Source organism: Lutra lutra, chromosome 1 (genome assembly GCF_902655055.1).
Source record: "Lutra lutra chromosome 1, mLutLut1.2, whole genome shotgun sequence".
Classification (NCBI taxonomy): domain Eukaryota; kingdom Metazoa; phylum Chordata; class Mammalia; order Carnivora; family Mustelidae; genus Lutra; species Lutra lutra.
In genome coordinates, this window is record NC_062278.1 from 211,278,652 (window position 1) to 211,296,146 (window position 17,495).

The 17,495-nt window shown below is 46.9% G+C and overlaps 3 pseudogenes; 2 read left to right on the forward strand and 1 right to left on the reverse strand.

Moving 5' to 3' along the window:
• The first annotated feature begins 3,338 nt into the window (after positions 1-3,338).
• On the forward strand, positions 3,339-4,434 carry LOC125083094 (olfactory receptor 10H2-like; annotated as a pseudogene).
• Positions 4,435-8,168: 3,734 nt separating this feature from the next.
• On the reverse strand, positions 8,169-9,119 carry LOC125083076 (olfactory receptor 10H2-like; annotated as a pseudogene).
• A 7,385-nt stretch (positions 9,120-16,504) lies between these two features.
• Positions 16,505-17,285, forward strand: LOC125106197 (olfactory receptor 10H3-like; annotated as a pseudogene).
• The last annotated feature ends 210 nt before the right edge of the window (positions 17,286-17,495 follow it).

The following is a 17,495-nucleotide window of genomic DNA, read 5'->3' on the forward strand; positions in this document are numbered from 1 at the left end:
TCAGGGAAGCCTTTGGAAGTCTCCTGAGTCCCTCCCTGCCCAACTCTGAGGCCTCAGGGTGGCCCTGCCCACAAGCTGAGTCAGCAGCCCACCTCCCCCTGGGAAGCCTTTGGAATGCCACTGGAGTACAGCTAGATAAAGTGCAGGTGCAGTCTCCCGCCCTGCCCACCCCACTTCTGAGCTCTTGGTGTTGAGTGCCAGTGAGGGCACCCTGGGCTTCCCCTGCGACGCCCCCAGACTGCTCCCCGCTGCCAACAACAGAGGCGAGTGAGTGCCCCTGGGTGTCTTTCAGGAGGAGGTGATGCAAGCGTGGGATGCAGAGAAAGACTGTGGGTAATAAGAAAGTTGGGGTGGATCTTAGGACTCAGAACCTGGCCCAACGAAGTCTGAAGCAAACAGTACCTGGGCGGAGACCTCTAATCCGGAATCGCGCATCCAGGCTGAGTCTATGAGTGTCCTGTGCACTTCCTGGCTGTCTCTGCAGATCTTAGCGGGAAGGTTGTGTGTCAGGGACACCAGCGTTAGTCACCATCTTCCTGCTTGTGCTGTGTCCTACTGTGAGAGTGTAGGTCTGTGTGCACCTGCAGGTGTGCCTGTGTCCACAACTCTGCTGTTGTGTAGGGCCATCCGCGCAGCGGGGTCTCTGCATCTCTGTGAGTGCACAGGGCTGATGGCAGGGCTCAGGTGCCTGTGGGCCTGCTGTGTGCCTATCAGGTGTGAGAGCTTAAGGCAGCTGCACCTGTGGGGATGGGTGGCAAGTGGAATGCAGGTATGTGGAGGCGTGGGGTCCGCCCACATGGTCGTGTTTGTGAGACACAGGGGGCACCCAGATCCCAGTCTGTGAGACAGGAGGCCACCCACCCCTGAGAAGAGCTGTTCTGAGGTGCTTCTCCTTCTGTTCTCACACACACCTGGGCAGAGGCTCAGTGGCTGCCCTGGATGGCACAGGTAGGCTTAAGGGCAGGTGGTGGGTTCTTCCTCTCTCATCTCTCCTCTGGCCCTAGACACTCACTCTCAGTCTCTCTGGGGACGGGCTGGGCTGTGAATCAAAGGAGAGACAACTCAGAAGTAAAGGAGCACCGAGGAAGGCTCGTTTTGCTTTCTAAAAGAAAAAAATGGGGCAAAATTCACATAATATAGAATTAACCCTTTTGAATTATACAAAGCATTTGCATTTGGCACATTCACAATGGTGTGCAATCACCACCCCTTTCTAGTTCTCAAATATTTTCATCACCCAAAAGGAAGCAGTGCCTTCATTAGTAGTCACTTCCCCATTCCCCGCTGCCAAGGCTCCAGCTTCCCCCAACCCCTAATCTACTGTTTGTGTCTATAAATTTGCCTATCTTAGGTATTTCATATTAATGGAATCAGACGACCCTTTCTTCAGACAACCTTTCGTGCCTGGCTTTATTACACATTGCAGAATGTTTGTCAAGGTTCATTTGTGACGCAGCATGTGTTCCTTCCTTGTTGTGTAAAAAACACACAACAGAAAATTTATGACCTCAGCCATTTTAAGTATGCAGTTCAGTGGTGTTAAGTGTATTCACGTTGTTGTAATTGATCTGCAGAACTCAGGTCACCCTGCAAATCAGAAACTCTACACCCATTAAACAAAACTCTCCATTTCCCACTCCCTGTAGCCTTGGCAACCTCCATTATACTTTGTTTCTATGAATTTGACTGATTTAGGGACCTCGGATAGGTAGGATCATACAGGATTTCTCCTTTCTGGGGACTGGCTGATTCCACATAGCATAAAGCTTCATTGGTATTATAACATGAGACAGGATTTCCTCCCTTTCAAGGCTGAATGATATTCCATTGTACGGATATCTCACAACTTGTTTATCCATCCATCCACCAATGAACATTGGGGCTGTTTCCACCTCAGGGCTCTTGTGGCTAGTGCTGCTCTGACCAGGAGTGTGCAAATACGTCTTCCAGACCCTGCTTATGCCACTTTTGCATATCCATCCAGAAGTGGGATGCCTGAGGCATAGGTGGTTCTATTTCTAATTTTTAATTTATGGATGGAAAAGCATTCATACTGTTTTCCATAGCTGTTGCACGACTGTGCTATCCCACCAACAATGCTCAGAGTTCCACTTTCTCTACCTCCAGCACAACTGAGTGCCATTTAGACATTCCCAGTGTTGGGCCACCAACACCTCTATTTAGGTCCAAGACATTTCCCCACCCCTGAAGGAAATCTGCAACCCATTAAAAGTTCACTCCCCATTCCATCCTCCTCCCGGTTCCTGGCAACCGCTAATCTGCTTTCTGTCTTGATGCATTTACCTATTCTGCATATTTCAAATAAATGAAACATACAATATGTGGTCTCTGTGGATGGCTTCTTTCACTCAGCATATTGTCTCAGCATGTTGTAATGTGTGTCAGTACTTCATGCTTTTGTATGCTTCAAAGATACTCCATCATATGGATATACCACTTTTTGTTTATCCATTCATTGGTTGATCCATCCTGCATTGTTAAAAAGGTATTGCATTTTTGCATCACGTCTGTTGGTGTCAGAGAGAGGAAGACAGAGAGACAGAAAGACAGAGAAGTAACCCTGGATGGAGTAGATGCTTGGAAGGAGAGCTTTCTTCACAGGGAGCTGGGCAGATGTGAGTCTGTTGCCTCTTGGAGAAGGGTATGAGAGAACCCACAGCTGCCAGCATTGGTTGCTCCACGAAGCAGGCATTTGGGGATAGGAGAGTAGGTAGGGTTTGAGGAGCTAAAAGGAGATTCAGTGAATTGCATTGTTAAGTGACCAGAGATAGAGTGCCCAGCAGGGGTGGGAGAATGTGATCTGGTGATGCTGGTCAGTGCCACATCCTTGTGGGGGACTCACACATGTAGGACCAAACAACAACAATGGTACCTAAGAGCTGAATATGCACACCTCACCTTAGTGCCTCTACAGCCCTGTGGAATAAGGAATATTATTCCATGTTCCCAGAGTGCCAGTAGGGGCAATGCTCACAATTAAACAGAGCCTACTTGCTCTATATGCCACACGGGAGAGGTGCCCTCCAGCTGACGGTAGCAATTAGGGAGTAGTTTGCACTTAAAATTGGGAAGGATTTGGAATCACAGAGTTGGAGAAAAGCATGAAGTGGCCAGCATGCTCAAAGGCAGGAAAGACAGGTGGTTGTGCATGGAGTCAATAACAGTAATAACAGTAGTTGTAATTATTATTATCAGTATTATTTTTTACTGAATTCTTACTATGCTCCAGGGCATGCCTTACGCACCTGAGGCTCATGATCTTCTGTGAATCCCATTCAGTTCCCAGGTGCTCTGACAGTCATCATGAACATCGGGTGGTGGAGGGACTGCTCATGTTCTGCAGGGTGAGGGCTCCTTGCCCCCACCCCCGGAAGTCCTCCTGGGCCAGGCTCAGTTTGGACGCAGAGCTCCTGCCCACCAGGTCGCCTTCACTCTCTCCCCACCCAGGGATGGCTGCCACTCTGGGTCTAAACCACAGCTCCGTGTCTGAATTCATCTTCGTGGGCTTCTCCACCTTCCCACCACATCTCCTGCCCATTTTCTTCCTGTTGTTCCTGCTCATGTACCTGTTCACACTGCTGGGGAACCTGCTCATCATGGCCACTGTCTGGAGCGAGCGAAGCCTGCACACACCCATGTACCTCTTCCTATGTGCACTGTCCATCTCTGAGATCCTCTACACCTTGACGATCACCCCGCACCTGCTGGCTGATCTGCTCTCCTCCCGCCGCACCATCGCCTTTGCAGCCTGTGCCAGCCAGATGTTCTTCTCCTTCACATTCGGCTTTACCCACTCCTTCCTGCTCACCGTCATGGGCTACGACCGGTATGTGGCCATTTGCCACCCCTTGCGCTACAGCGTGCTCATGAGCCCCCATGGCTGCACCTGCCTGGTGACCTGGTGTTGGGCTGGTGGCTTGGTCCAAGGGATGGTGGTGACCACAGCAATCTTCCATCTCACCCTCTGTGGTCCCGACAAAATCCAGCATTTTGGATGTCATGTGCCCCCTCTCTTGAAGCTGGCCTGTGGAACTGATGTACCAATAGTGGCCCTGTGTGTGGGGCTCATGTGCATCACTGTATTGTTGGGCTGCTTTCTCCTCATCCTCCTCTCCTACACATTAATTGTGGCCACCATCTTGAAGATCCCCTCTGCTGAGGGCAGGCACAAAGCCTTTTCCACCTGTGCTTCCCACCTTATTGTGGTCATTGTGCACTATGGATTTGCCTCTATCATCTACCTCAAGCCCAAGGGTCTTCACTCCCAGGAAAGTAAGACCCTAATGGCCATCACCTACACGGTCCTCACGCCCTTCCTCAGTCCCATCATCTCCCATCAGTCTCAGGAACAAGGAGCTGAAGACTGCCATGAGGAAGACCTTCCTCAGCAAACTCTATTCCTCCAGCATCTAAGTGGCCAGTGTGAAGGTGGTGTTAGAAGAAGGTAGAAGGATGACCATATCCCCATCTGTACAATGGGGTTAACAGTGACTACCTAGTATGATTGCTAAAGAAGTGTGATGGCACGCAGGGCATAGCAGGTGCTCAATAAATGTGAGCTTTACTTCTTCTTCCTCCTTTGATTTGTGTCTTGGATATTAGTTTTATTTGTAATCAAACAGCTTTCTTGAGATATAATGCACATGCCATTAAATTTACCCATTTAAAATACACAATTCCGTTGGTCTTTAGTATATTCAGAGTTATGTGATCATCACTACCATCAATTTGAAACATTTTTGTCACCCCAAAAGGAAACCCCCACACATTCAGTATCCAATTCTCAGTAAATTCCCATAACCCCTAGCTGTAGGAAACCACTTTTTTTCAGAAAATATTGTTTAAAAAATTTTAAATGACGTATTGTTGTCACACAATGCTACCTTAGTTTCTTTTTTTTCTTAATATAGTGTTCCATTATTTTTTGTTTGCATATAACACCCAGTGCTCATCGCAAAATGTGCCTTCCTTAATACCCATCACTTGGCTTACCCATCGCCCTACCCCTGTCTTCTCAGATCCCTCAGTTTCCTGGTGTCCATAGTCTTTTGTGGTTCACCTCTACCTCTGATTTCTCCCCCTTCATTTTCCCTTTCTTTCTCCTAATGTCCTCCATGCTATTCCTCATTTTCCACATATAAGTGAAATCATATACTAATTGTCTTTCTCTGGATTATGCTGTTACATTAATTTCGATTGTACAACATAGTGATTTGATGCCACACAATGCTGTTAGAATACCATTGCCTACATTCCCTATGCTGTACCTTTCATCATGACTTATTCATTCTGCTTTGCCTGTTTGGAACATTCATATAAATGGAATTACATTAGGTGGTCTTTTTGACTGAGTTCTTTCACTTAGTACAATGTGTTCAAGATTCCTTCATGTTGTAGATATATGAGACCTTCTTTTGTTTTTATTGCCAAATACTATTCTATTATATGGACATACAATATTTCCTTTCTTTCTTTTCTTTAATTTAAATTTTAATTAGTTAACATCCAAAGAAATATTGGTTTCTAGAGTAGAAGTGGTTCTTCTCTTACATACAACACCCAGTGCTCATCACAAGGGCCCTCCTCAATATTCCTCAGCCACCTAGCCCATCCCTACCCACCTCCCTCCATCAGCCCTCTGTTTGTTCTCCATCATTAAATCTCTTGGGACTTCATCAAGATAAAAAGCTTCTGCACAGCAAAGGAAATAGTCAACAAAACAAAGAGGCAACCCACAGAATGGGAGAAGATATTTGCAATGACACTACAGATAAAGGGCTGGTATCCAAGATTGATAAAGAACTCCTCAAACTCAACATCCAAAAATCAAGTAAAAAAATGGGCAGAAGACATGAGCAGACACTTCTCCAGAGAAGACGTACAATGGCTAACAGACACATGAAAAAGTGTTCATCATCATTAGCCATCAGGGAAACTCAAATCAAACCACACTGAGATATCACCTTCAACCAGGTAAAACAGCAAAAATCGACAAGGCAAGAAACAACAAATGTTGGAGAAGTTGTGCAGAAAGGAGAACCCTCTTCCACTGTGAGTGGGAATGCAAGTTGGTGCAACCACTCTGGAAATCAGTGTGGAGGTTCCTCAAAAAATTAAAAATAGAGCTACCCTATGACCTGACAATTGTACTACTGGGTATTTACCCCAAATGTACAGATGTACTGAAAAGAAGGGCCACATGCACCCCAATGTTCATAACACCAATGTCCACAATAGGCAAAATGTGGAAAGAGCCAAGATGCTCTTCAACAGATGAATGGATAAAGAAGATGTGGTTCATATATACATGGAATATTACTCAGCCATCAAAAATGATGAGTTCCCAACATTTGCATCAATATGAATGGGACTGGAGATTATGCTGAGTGAAATAAGTCAAGCAGAGAAAGTCAATTATCATATAGTTTCACTGACTTGTGGAACATAAGGAATAGCATGGAGGACATTAGGAGAAGGAAGGGAAAAATGAAGGGAGGGGAATCAGAGTGGGAGACAAACCATGAGAGACTGTGGACTCTGAGAAACAAACTGAGGGTTTTAGAGGGGAGTGGGCTATTGAGATGCATTGGTCTGGTGATGGTTTTAAAGAGGGCATGTATTGCATGGAGCACTGGGTATTATATGTAAACAATGAATCTTGGAACATTACATCAAAAACTAATGACATACTGTATGATGACTAACATAACACAATAAAAAATAATTAAAAAATTAAACATAGAGCTACCATTGGATCAAAAAAATCTACTCCTTAGTATATACACAGCGGTATGAAACCAGATATTCAAGAAAAAAGGGTACACAAGCTTCCCTAGTGGCATTATCCAAAATAGCCAAGAATAGAAATACTGAGAAGGTCAACAAGTGATAAAGAGACAGTTGAAATACAGAAACCCCATGATAAACAATAGCCGAACTACACAGAGAGCCCCAATGTCCTCTGAGTGATGACTGGATAGGGCAGAGGTGGTATGTATACACACACAGGAATATTACTCAGTCATCAGAAATATGAAATCTTGCCATTTGCAACAACATAGATGGAGCTAGAGGGTATTATGCTAAGCGAAATAAGTCAGAGAAGGACAAATACCATATGACTTCACTCATGTAGGGAATTTAAGAAAAAAAAAAGAAAGTATGGGAAGGGGAGAATAAGGAGAGAGGGAAACAAGCCATAAGAGACTCTTAATGATGAAGAACAAACTGAAGGCTGATGGAGGGAGGTGGGTGAGGGATGGGCTAGGTGGCTGAGGAATATTAAGGAGGGCCCTTGTGATGAGTACCGGGTATTGTATGTAAGAGAAGAACCACTTCTACTCTAGAAAATAATATTTCTCTGTATGTTAACTAAAATTTAAATTAAAGAAAAGAAAGAAAGGAAATCTTGTATGTCCATATAATAGAATAGTATTTGGCAATAAAAACGAAAGAAGGTCTCATACATCTACAACATGAAGGAAACTTGAACACATTGTTCTAAGTGAAAGAACTCAGTCAAAAAGACCATCTAATGTAATTCCATTTATATGAATGTTCCAAATAGGCAAAGTGGAATGAGCAAGTCATGGGGATGAAAGGTACAGCATAGGGAATATAGGCAATGGTATTCGAATAGCATTTTGTGGCATCAAATCACTATGTTGTACAATTGACACTAAGGTAACATTGTTTGGCAACTATACTTCAATTTAAGAATTTAAACCATATTTTAGGGGGAAAATGGTTTCCTAGTGCTGGGGGTTATGGGAGTTGGAGGAGAAATGGGGATTGAATGCATAGGGGTTTCCTTTTGGGGTGATAAAATGTTTCAAATTGATGGTGGTGATGATCACATAACTGAATATATGAAAGACAAACTGAATTGTGTACTTAAATGGGTAAATTTTATGGCATGTGGATTATACCTTAAGAAAACTGTTTGATTACAAATGAAACTAATATCCAAGACACAAATCAAAGGAGGAAGAAGAAGTAAGGCTCACATTTATTGAGCACCTGCTATGTCCTGTGTGCCATCACACATCTTTACTAATCATACTCGGTAGTCACTGTTAACCCCATTGTACAGATGGGGATATGGTCATCCTTCTACCTTCTTCTAACACCACCTTCACACTGGCCACTTAGATGCTGGAGGAATAGAGTTTGCTGAGGAAGGTCTTCCTCATGGCAGTCTTCAGCTCCTTGTTCCTGAGACTGATGGGAGATGATGGGACTGAGGAAGGGCATGAGGACTGTGTAGGAGATGGCCATCAGGGTGTTGCTTTCCTGGGAGTGCAGATTCTTGGGCTTGAGGTAGATGATAGAGGCAAAGCCATAGTGCAGAACGACCACAATAAGGTGGGAAGCACAAGTAGAGAAGGCTTTGTGCCTGCCCTCAGCAGAGGGGATCTTCAAGATGGCGGCCACAATTAATGTGTAGGAGAGGAGGATGAAGAGAAAACAGCCCAACAGGACAATCATGCACACCAGCCCCACACCCAGGCCCACACTACTTGTATATCAGTTCCACAGGCCAGCTTCAAGAGAAGGGGCATATGACATACAAAATGCTGCATTTCATTGGGTCCACAGAAGGGGAGGTGGAAAATAGTTGTGGTCACCACCAGCCTTATGACCGAACCACCAGCCCAAGACAAGGCCACCAGGCAACCACAGCCACAGGGACTCGTGAGCACATTGTAGCGCAACGGGTGGCAGATGGCCACATACCGGTCGTAACCCATGACAGTGAGCAAGAATGAGTGGTTGAAGCCGCATGTGAAGAAGAACATTTGGCTGGCACAGGCTGCAAAGGCGATGGTGCGGCGGGAGGCCAGCAGGCGCAGGGTGACGGCCAAGGTGTAGAGGATCTCAGAGATGGACAGTGCACATAGGAAGAGGTACATGGGTGTGTACAGGCTTTGCTTGCTCCAGACAGTGGCCATGATGAGCAGGTTCCCCAGCAGCGTGAACAGGTACATGAGCAGGAACAGCAGGAAGAAGACGGGCAGGACGTGAAGTGGGAAGGTGGAGAAGCCCAGGAGGATGAATTCAGAAACAGAGCTGTGGTTTAGACCCAGAGTGGCAGCCATCCCTGGGTGGAGAGAGAGTGAAGATGGCCTGATCGGCAAGAGCTCTGGGTCCAAGCTGAGCCTGGCCCAAGAGGACTTCCAGAGGGAGCAGAGAGTCTTCACCCTGCAGACCATGGCCAGTCCCTCTGCCACCTGATGCTCGTGATACTTTCAAAGCACCTGGGAGCTGCATGGGGTTCACAGAAGATCACGAGCTTCAAGTACACAGCACAGGCCCTGAAGCATAGTAAGAATGCAGTAAAAAATAATACTGATAATAATAATTACAACTACTGTTATTGCTATTATTGACTCCATGCACAACCACCTGACTTTCCTGCCTAATTGCTATCTTTAGCTGGAGAGCACCTCTCCCGTGTGGCATGCAGAGGTTGTAGGCTCGGTTTAATTGTCAACATTGCCCCTACTGGCTCACTGGGAACATGGAATAATATTCTTTAATCCACAGGACTGCAGTGGCACTAAGGTGAGGTGTGCACATTCAGCTCTTAGGTACTATTGTTGTTTGGTCCTACTTGTGTGAGTCCCCCACAAGGATGTGGCACTGACCAGCATCACCAGATCACATTCTCCCACCCCTGCTGGGCACTCTATCTCTGGTCACTTAACAATGCAATTCACTGAATCTCCTTTTAGCTCCTCAAGCCCTACCTACTCTTCTGTCCCCAGTCGCCAGCTTCGTGGAGCAACCAAGGCTCGCAGCTGTGGGTTCTCTCATACCCTTCTCCAAGAGGCAACAGACTCACATCTGCCCCAGCTCCCTGTGAGGACAGCTCTCCTTCCAAGCATCTGCTCCATCCAGGGTTACTTCTCTGTCTTTCTGTCTCTCTGTCTTCCTCTCTCTGCCACCAACAGACGTGATGCAAAAATGCAACACCTTTTTAACAACGCAGGATGGATCAACCGATGAATGGATAAACAAAAAGTGGTATATCCATATGATGGAGTATCTTTGAGGCATACAAAAGCATGAAGTACTGACACACATTACAACATGCTGAGACAATATGCTGAGTGAAAGAAGCCATCCACAGAGACCACATATTGTATGTTTCATTTATTTGAAATATGCAGAATAGGTAAATGCATCAAGACAGAAAGCAGATTAGCAGTTGCCAGGGACTGGGAGGAGGATGGAATGGGGATTGAATTTTTTTTTTTTTTTAGCTTTTAAATTTTTTATTTTTTTCAGCATAACAGTATTCATTATTTTTGCACCACACCCAGTGCTCCATGCAATCCGTGCCCTCTACAATACCCACCACCTGGTGCCCCCAACCTCCCACCCCCCACCCCTTCAAAATTCTCAGATCGTTTTTCAGAGTCCATAGTCTCTCATGGTTCACCTCCCCTTCCAATTTCCCTCAACTCCTTTCTCCTCTCCATCTCTGGAATGGGGATTGAATTTTAATGGGTTGTAGATTTCCTTCAGGGGTGGCAAAATGTCTTGGACCTAAATAGAGGTGTTGGTGGCCTAACACTGGGAATGTCTAAATGGCACTCAGTTGTGCTGGAGGTAGAGAAAGTGGAACTCTGAGCATTGTTGGTGGGATAGCACAGTCGTGCAACAGCTATGGAAAACAGTATGAATGCTTTTCCATCCATAAATTAAAAATTAGAAATAGAACCACCTATGCCTCAGGCATCCCACTTCTGGATGGATATGCAAAAGTGGCATAAGCAGGGTCTGGAAGACGTATTTGCACACTCCTGGTCAGAGCAGCACTAGCCACAAGAGCCCTGAGGTGGAAACAGCCCCAATGTTCATTGGTGGATGGATGGATAAACAAGTTGTGAGATATCCGTACAATGGAATATCATTCAGCCTTGAAAGGGAGGAAATCCTGTCTCATGTTATAATACCAATGAAGCTTTATGCTATGTGGAATCAGCCAGTCCCCAGAAAGGAGAAATCCTGTATGATCCTACCTATCCGAGGTCCCTAATTCAGTCAAATTCATAGAAACAAAGTAGAATGGAGGTTACCAAGGACTACAGGGAGTGGGAAATGGAGAGTTTTATTTAATGGGCGTAGAGTTTTGATTTGCAAGGTGAACTGATTTCCGCAGATCGATTATACTAACATGAATACACTTAGCACCACTAAACTGCATACTTAACAATGGTTGAGGTTGTGTGTTTTTTACATAACGTTGTGTGTTTTTTACACAACAAAGTTTTATGCTGCGTCATAAATGAACCTTGAAAACATTCTGCTATGTGAAAAAAAGGCAGGCATGAAAGGTTGTCTGAAGAAAAGGTCATCTGATTTTGTTAATATCAAACACCTGAGATAGGCAAATTCATAGACATAACAAGCAAATTAGGGGCTAGAGCCCTTGCTGAGGGGCCTGGGGAATGGGTAAGTGACTACTAATGAAGACAGTGTTTCCTTTTGGGTGATGAAAATATTTGACAACTAGAAAGGGGTGGTGATTGCACAACATCATGAATGTGCCAAATGCAAATGATTTGTACAATTCAAAATGGTTAATTCTATATTATGTGAGTTTTGCCCCATTTTTTCTTTTGGAAAATAAAATAGGCCTTCCCCGGTGCCCCTTTACTTCTGAGTTGTCTCTCCCTTAATTTATAGCCCAGCCGGTCCCCAGAGAGACAGAGAGTGAGTGTCTAGGGCCAGAGGGGAGATGAGGGAAGAAAAACCCACCACCTGCCCTCAAACCTACCTGTGCCTTACAGGGCAGCCACTGAGCCTCTGCCCAGGTGTGTGTGAGAACAGAAGGAGAAGCACCTCAGAACAGCTCTTCTCAGGGGTGGGTGGCCTCCTGTCTCACAGACTGGGATCTGGGCTCCCCTGTGACTCACTAACACCTCCATGTGGGCGGTCCCACACCTCCACATACCTGCATTCCACTGCCACTCATTCCTACAGGCACAGCTGCCTTAAAATCTAACACCAGATAAGCACCCAGCAGGCCCATAGGCACCTAAGCCCTGCTATCAGCCCTGTGCACTCACACAGATGTGGAGACAGGGTGCCGGGTGGACCCACACAACCACAGAGTCGCCCCACAGGCACACCTGCAGGTGCACACAGACCTACACTCTCACAGTAGGACACAGCACAAGCAGGAAGATGGTGACTAACGCTGGTGTCCCTGACATACAACCTTCCCGCTAAGATCTGCAGAGACAGCCAGGAAGTGCACAGGACACTCATGGTCTCCCGTGCACACAGCCCAGCCTGGATGTGCAATTCCGGATTAGAGGTCTCTGCCCAGGCATTGTTTGCTTCAGACTTCGTTGGGCCAGGTTCTGGGTCCCAAGATCCACCCCAACATTCTTATTACCCACAGTCTTTCCCTGCATCCCGCGCTTGCATCACCTCCTCCTCAAAGACACCCAAGGGCACACACTCGCCTCTGTTGTTGGCAGCGGGGAGCAGTCTAGGGGCATCACAGGGGAAGCCCAGGGTGCCCTCACTGGCACTCAACACTAAGAGCTCAGAAATGGGGTGGGCAGGGTGGGAGGCTGCACCTGCACTTCATCTAGCTGTACTCCAGTGGCATTCCAAAGGCTTCCCAGGGGGGAGGCAGGCTGCTGCCTCAGCTTGTGGGCGGGGCCTCCCTCAGGCCTCAGAGTTGGGCACGGAAGGACTCAGGAGACTTCCAGAGGCTTCTCTGAGACCCACTGTACCTGCAGCCTCCAAACCTTCCCTGAGGCCTCCCAGCTGGTCTGTGCAGAGGATGGTTAAGTCTGGAGATGGAGGTGACAAGACAGAGGAAGAAATACAACAGGAGGCTGGTGTCCATCCCCTACTCTCTGAGCATACTCCTTTGTTCTCATGCTTGCTGGACTAGGCACACTCCATTCCCAATGCTCAGGCTCCATCCACACCCCACAAACAGGCACCCCGGGCTCTCTCAGATAGGAAAGTGCAGGTTCTCAGAGCTTTAGTGAGGAAATCCTGGGTCCCAGGCCCTGGAACTGGTCCAGAAGCGCTGCTGTCTGGCCTCTGCAGAAGCAGAGCTGTTGGGCCAGAGGTGGGATCTCTATGACATGGCCCCTGCTCTGGGCCCAGCTGCTCCAGGCTGAGGTCTGAGGGAGGGAGGAGGCAGTGCCACACCATCACAGTTACCGGCAGGCAGACTTGCCTTGCACTTGAGGAACAGTGCAGCTCAGTGTCCACTCACCTCCCACTCCCCTTGTCAGGGCTCTCTGCTTGGTGTGAACACATCTGACCTAGAACACAGTACCTGCCCTTGCATTAGTTTCCTGGTTCACGGGGACATATCGCCACAAACCGGGGTGCTCCAAACTCCAGAAATGTGCTCTCTCACAGTTCTGGGGACCAGGGTTCAGCAGGTCGTTCCTTCTGGAGGCTCTGAGGCAGGATCACCCTATGCCTCTCTCCTGGCTTCTGGCGGCTGCCAGCAGACTTTACTGCATTATTTCAATCTCTACCTGCCCTCACATGAACTTGTTCTTGTGTCTGTATGTCTTCTCCTCTCCTTATAAGGACACTAGTCATTAGACACCAGCATTTTTGGGCCCAGCACGCAGCATGATTTCATCTTGAGATCCTTCTCTAATTACATGTGTAAAGACCCTATTTCAAACAAGGTCACATTCTGAGGTTCCAAGTGGGCATGCATTTCTGAGTGACACTATCTTGACCCACTACAGCATCCGTCCTGATTCAGTTCTCTGCTTTAGGTCTGACCTCTGCACCTGCTTCCTGCACAGCATCGGAGGGATCCTGCTGAACAAACCACATTCCATCTCCCCCCCTGCTTGAACCAGCCATGGCTCCCTAGTCCCAGATGCTTCACTGCAGCTGACAGTCTTGTCCTTGTTGGTCTCTCCAGTTTCCTCTCTCAGCTGGCCTCTTTCTTCCAACATAGACCCCCACTTTGTATCTAGGCTAAAATGAGATGGGAGCACTTTCAATTTCTTGAATGTACCAGACTCTCTCATCCCCAGATCCCACTGCATCCCTCATGCCCACCTTCCATCTGCTTCAATGAATGGGTCTCAGGTCACATTCCACCCTCTCTGGGAAGCTTATCCTGCGTCCCTGCACGAATGACTTGGCCAGGGGCCTGTCTAACTCCTAGCTTGCCCCGAAGTCCCCCATCACATGGTGGTGTCATCACCGGTTATGGGTCTGTGTCTCTCACTAGACTTCAACAGACCTCCTGAGGGCAGAGGTGGCATCGCATTGGGAGCACCCTTGTTCCCAGCACCCAGAATGGTAAAAATTAAATGGAACAATACATACACAATAATAACGCATTAATGAAAACAGTGAAGGAACGACACACACAGTGCTATGAGACCCTACAGCGCCATTGGAAAAAGAAGGCGGTGGCATCTGAGTTGAACTCTGAAGAATGAACAGTCCCTGGCACACAGAGTCAGGGAGGGAATGGATGGCAAAGGAACAAACTTAAGAAAAGGCATGGAGAAATGCCCAGAATGGGTCGGGGAAGTCAGATGAGGTCAAAATGTGAAGGGACTTTAGGCACCTTGGTTCTAGGGTCCAGGGGATAGTGGGTCAGAAGGAGGTGTCAGCCTGGATTAAGGGTTCCATCAACACTCTCCTCTAAGCTCTAGCCCCCTGGCACAACAGAGGACCCAGAATGTGAGGGCAATCTGGGGCATTTCCTGGCACTACTCAAGTAGGGAAAAGATATCACAGAATCAGATGTTCAACCAAGAAGTGAACTCAGGACTAAGGAGAAAGATCTTTGTTGTTGTTTCTGGATGCCCAGAGAGGTCAGGATATAAGGCCAAAGTCACAGAAAGGGTCAAGAGGAAGCCAGAGATGGAGAGGATCCCAAAGTCTCAGTTCAGCGGCTTCTTCCATCCCTGCCTGGAGGGGGTGCTGTGACCCTGGACAAGTGTCTTGGCCTCTCTGGGTCTCACTTTCTCTTTTATGAAATGAGGCTGAATGATAAGGAGAAGAGACACAATGTGTAGAAAAAGCCTGGCTAAAGGTAGTTGCTTGGACCATGTGCACTCTTCCCACTTCAACCCCCATTTCAATCTTTTTTCTTTTTTTCTTTAAGGTTTTATTTATATATTTGACAGAGAGAGATCACAAGTAGGCAGAGAGACAGAGTTGAGAGAGGGGGAATCTGGCTCCCTGCTGAGCAGAGATCCCAATGTGGGGCTCAATCCCAGGACCCTAAGATCATGACCTGAGACGAAGGCAGAGTCTTCACCCACTGAGCCACCCAGGCGCCCCTCAATCTTTTTTCTTGAGTATGGGTATCATACTTTCATTTTTCTCACAGTTATTTCTTGTTCACCTACTGTGTGCCAAGCAGTGTGTGCCCACTGGAGATAAAATAACCAATAACCAAAGTCCCTTGAACCAGACAGATATGCAGACAGATACTCTCAATACCTAATACGTGTGACTGACATCTCCAGGTTGTTAGTTCAGAATTGAACAGAATTATAGGACACCAACGTGTGTCTGGGTAGTTAGAGAATTGGTCATTGGTGTGGAAAGAACTCACACATTTGGTGTCTTGAGTGTTAGAAGTAGAAAACTTTCACTTCCTCTCTCCTTCTGTCCCATCAACAGCACTGTCCATTCTACCTCTGAAATCAGCTTCAGTTTGCCACTCCACCCCATCCAGGATGCCCTCATGCACCTCTCCCCATCTCTTCCTGCATCTGCCCACCCTGCCTGCCCTCAGCAGCCTGCTTCCCTCACACCAGCCGGAGGGGGTCTCTACAAACAGGAATCTGACCATGCTACTTGTGCTTAAAATGTACCTATTGGTATCATCAATTTGCAAAACTGTTTGGCAGTATCTATTCTAGCTGAACCTAGGTATTCCCTATGAATCGGCATTTACACACCTAACTATAGACCCAACACAACACATAGGCATTCATCCACTAAAAGATAGGTAATATATCTTATAAGAATACCCTCATAGGAAACCCCAAATAGAAACATCCATGAAAATGTTCACACAATGGAATACAGCTCATTCCTCTATGTATTTAGAAAACATGAAAAGGTCGCCATTACCCTCAGAACAAACTCCTCACGTGACACCATTGTCTTGTATGCTCTTGCCCTTCCCACCTGCATGCCTTCAATTCCAGAACCGCACCAATGACTTCTAACTCTCCCTGGTGCACTGAACATACCATTGTCCCAAATGCACTATGCCTCTGTCACCCTGAGCCTTCGTACTTGCTGTCCCCTCTGTCTGGAAACCCCTCTTCCAACTGCCTGGTTCACCTGAATCATACCTACTCACCCTGCACGTCTCCCTGTAGACATCACCAATTTCAAAGTCTCTACATTGCAGTCTGGGTCTGAGACCCACACTTAGCTTCTGCAGTCCCTAGGCTGTCTCTTAACACACCTCTGACTGTCTGTGCTGTCATTTTCGGTTATGACAACTTCCCTCTGTGTACCATGAAAAAGACCTCAGAGTCTTAGCCCTTGGTCATTGTTGGATTCAAGCACCTAGAATGTTTCCATATAAAATAAGCCTTCGGCAACACTTCTTAACTATATGAATGAATAAATGAGAGCAAAGTGCTATGAGGACATATAGCACTCTTCTCTGTTCATGATCATGGGCAATGACTGCTATGTGACTATCCGCCACCCTTGCAGTACAATGTGCTCATGAGTCCTCAGAGTTGTGCTGTCTCGCGTCCTGGTGCTGGGCTGGTGTCTCGGTCATGGAGTTGATGGCGATCCTGATAATTTTTCACCTCACCTTCTTTGGGGCGAACGCATTCCACCATTGGGTCTACTACATGCTTTCCCTCCTAAAGTTGGCCTATGGGAAGGAGACATCCTCTGTCACCTTGGGTGTGGTCCTGACACGTGACACGGCTCTTATGGGCTGTTTATTCCTTACCATCCTCTCCTGCATTTTCATAGAGGCCTCCATACTGAGGATCCCCTCTTCTGAGGGCAAGCACAAGTCCTCCATCTCATGTGTGTCCCATCACTCTGTCGTCTTCTTGAACTATGATTCTGTCTCCATTATCCACCTCAAGTCCAAGGGTCTCCATTCTATGGACAGTAATGCTCTGATAGCCACCGCCTACACAGCCTTCGCCTCTTTTCTTAGCCTGATCCTTTTCAGCCTCAGGAATAAGGAGCTCAGGAATGGCATAACGGGAAGCTTCCAGAGAAAATTCAGTCCCCTAAGCTCCTAATCCTGATGTCCATTTTGGTGGTAAGGAAATATGACAGAATGGCAGGGAATAATAACGTCGACCTCCATAGGACTGTTGTAGGGTTTCAAGGATATGAAAATACACACATTCATAGGTGATGGATACATGTTCAGTATTTGTTTTTCTCCTGTTTGTTTATCTCCCTTGCATGGAATCTAGTGATCATGATCTCCCGTTCTTGACCCTGTG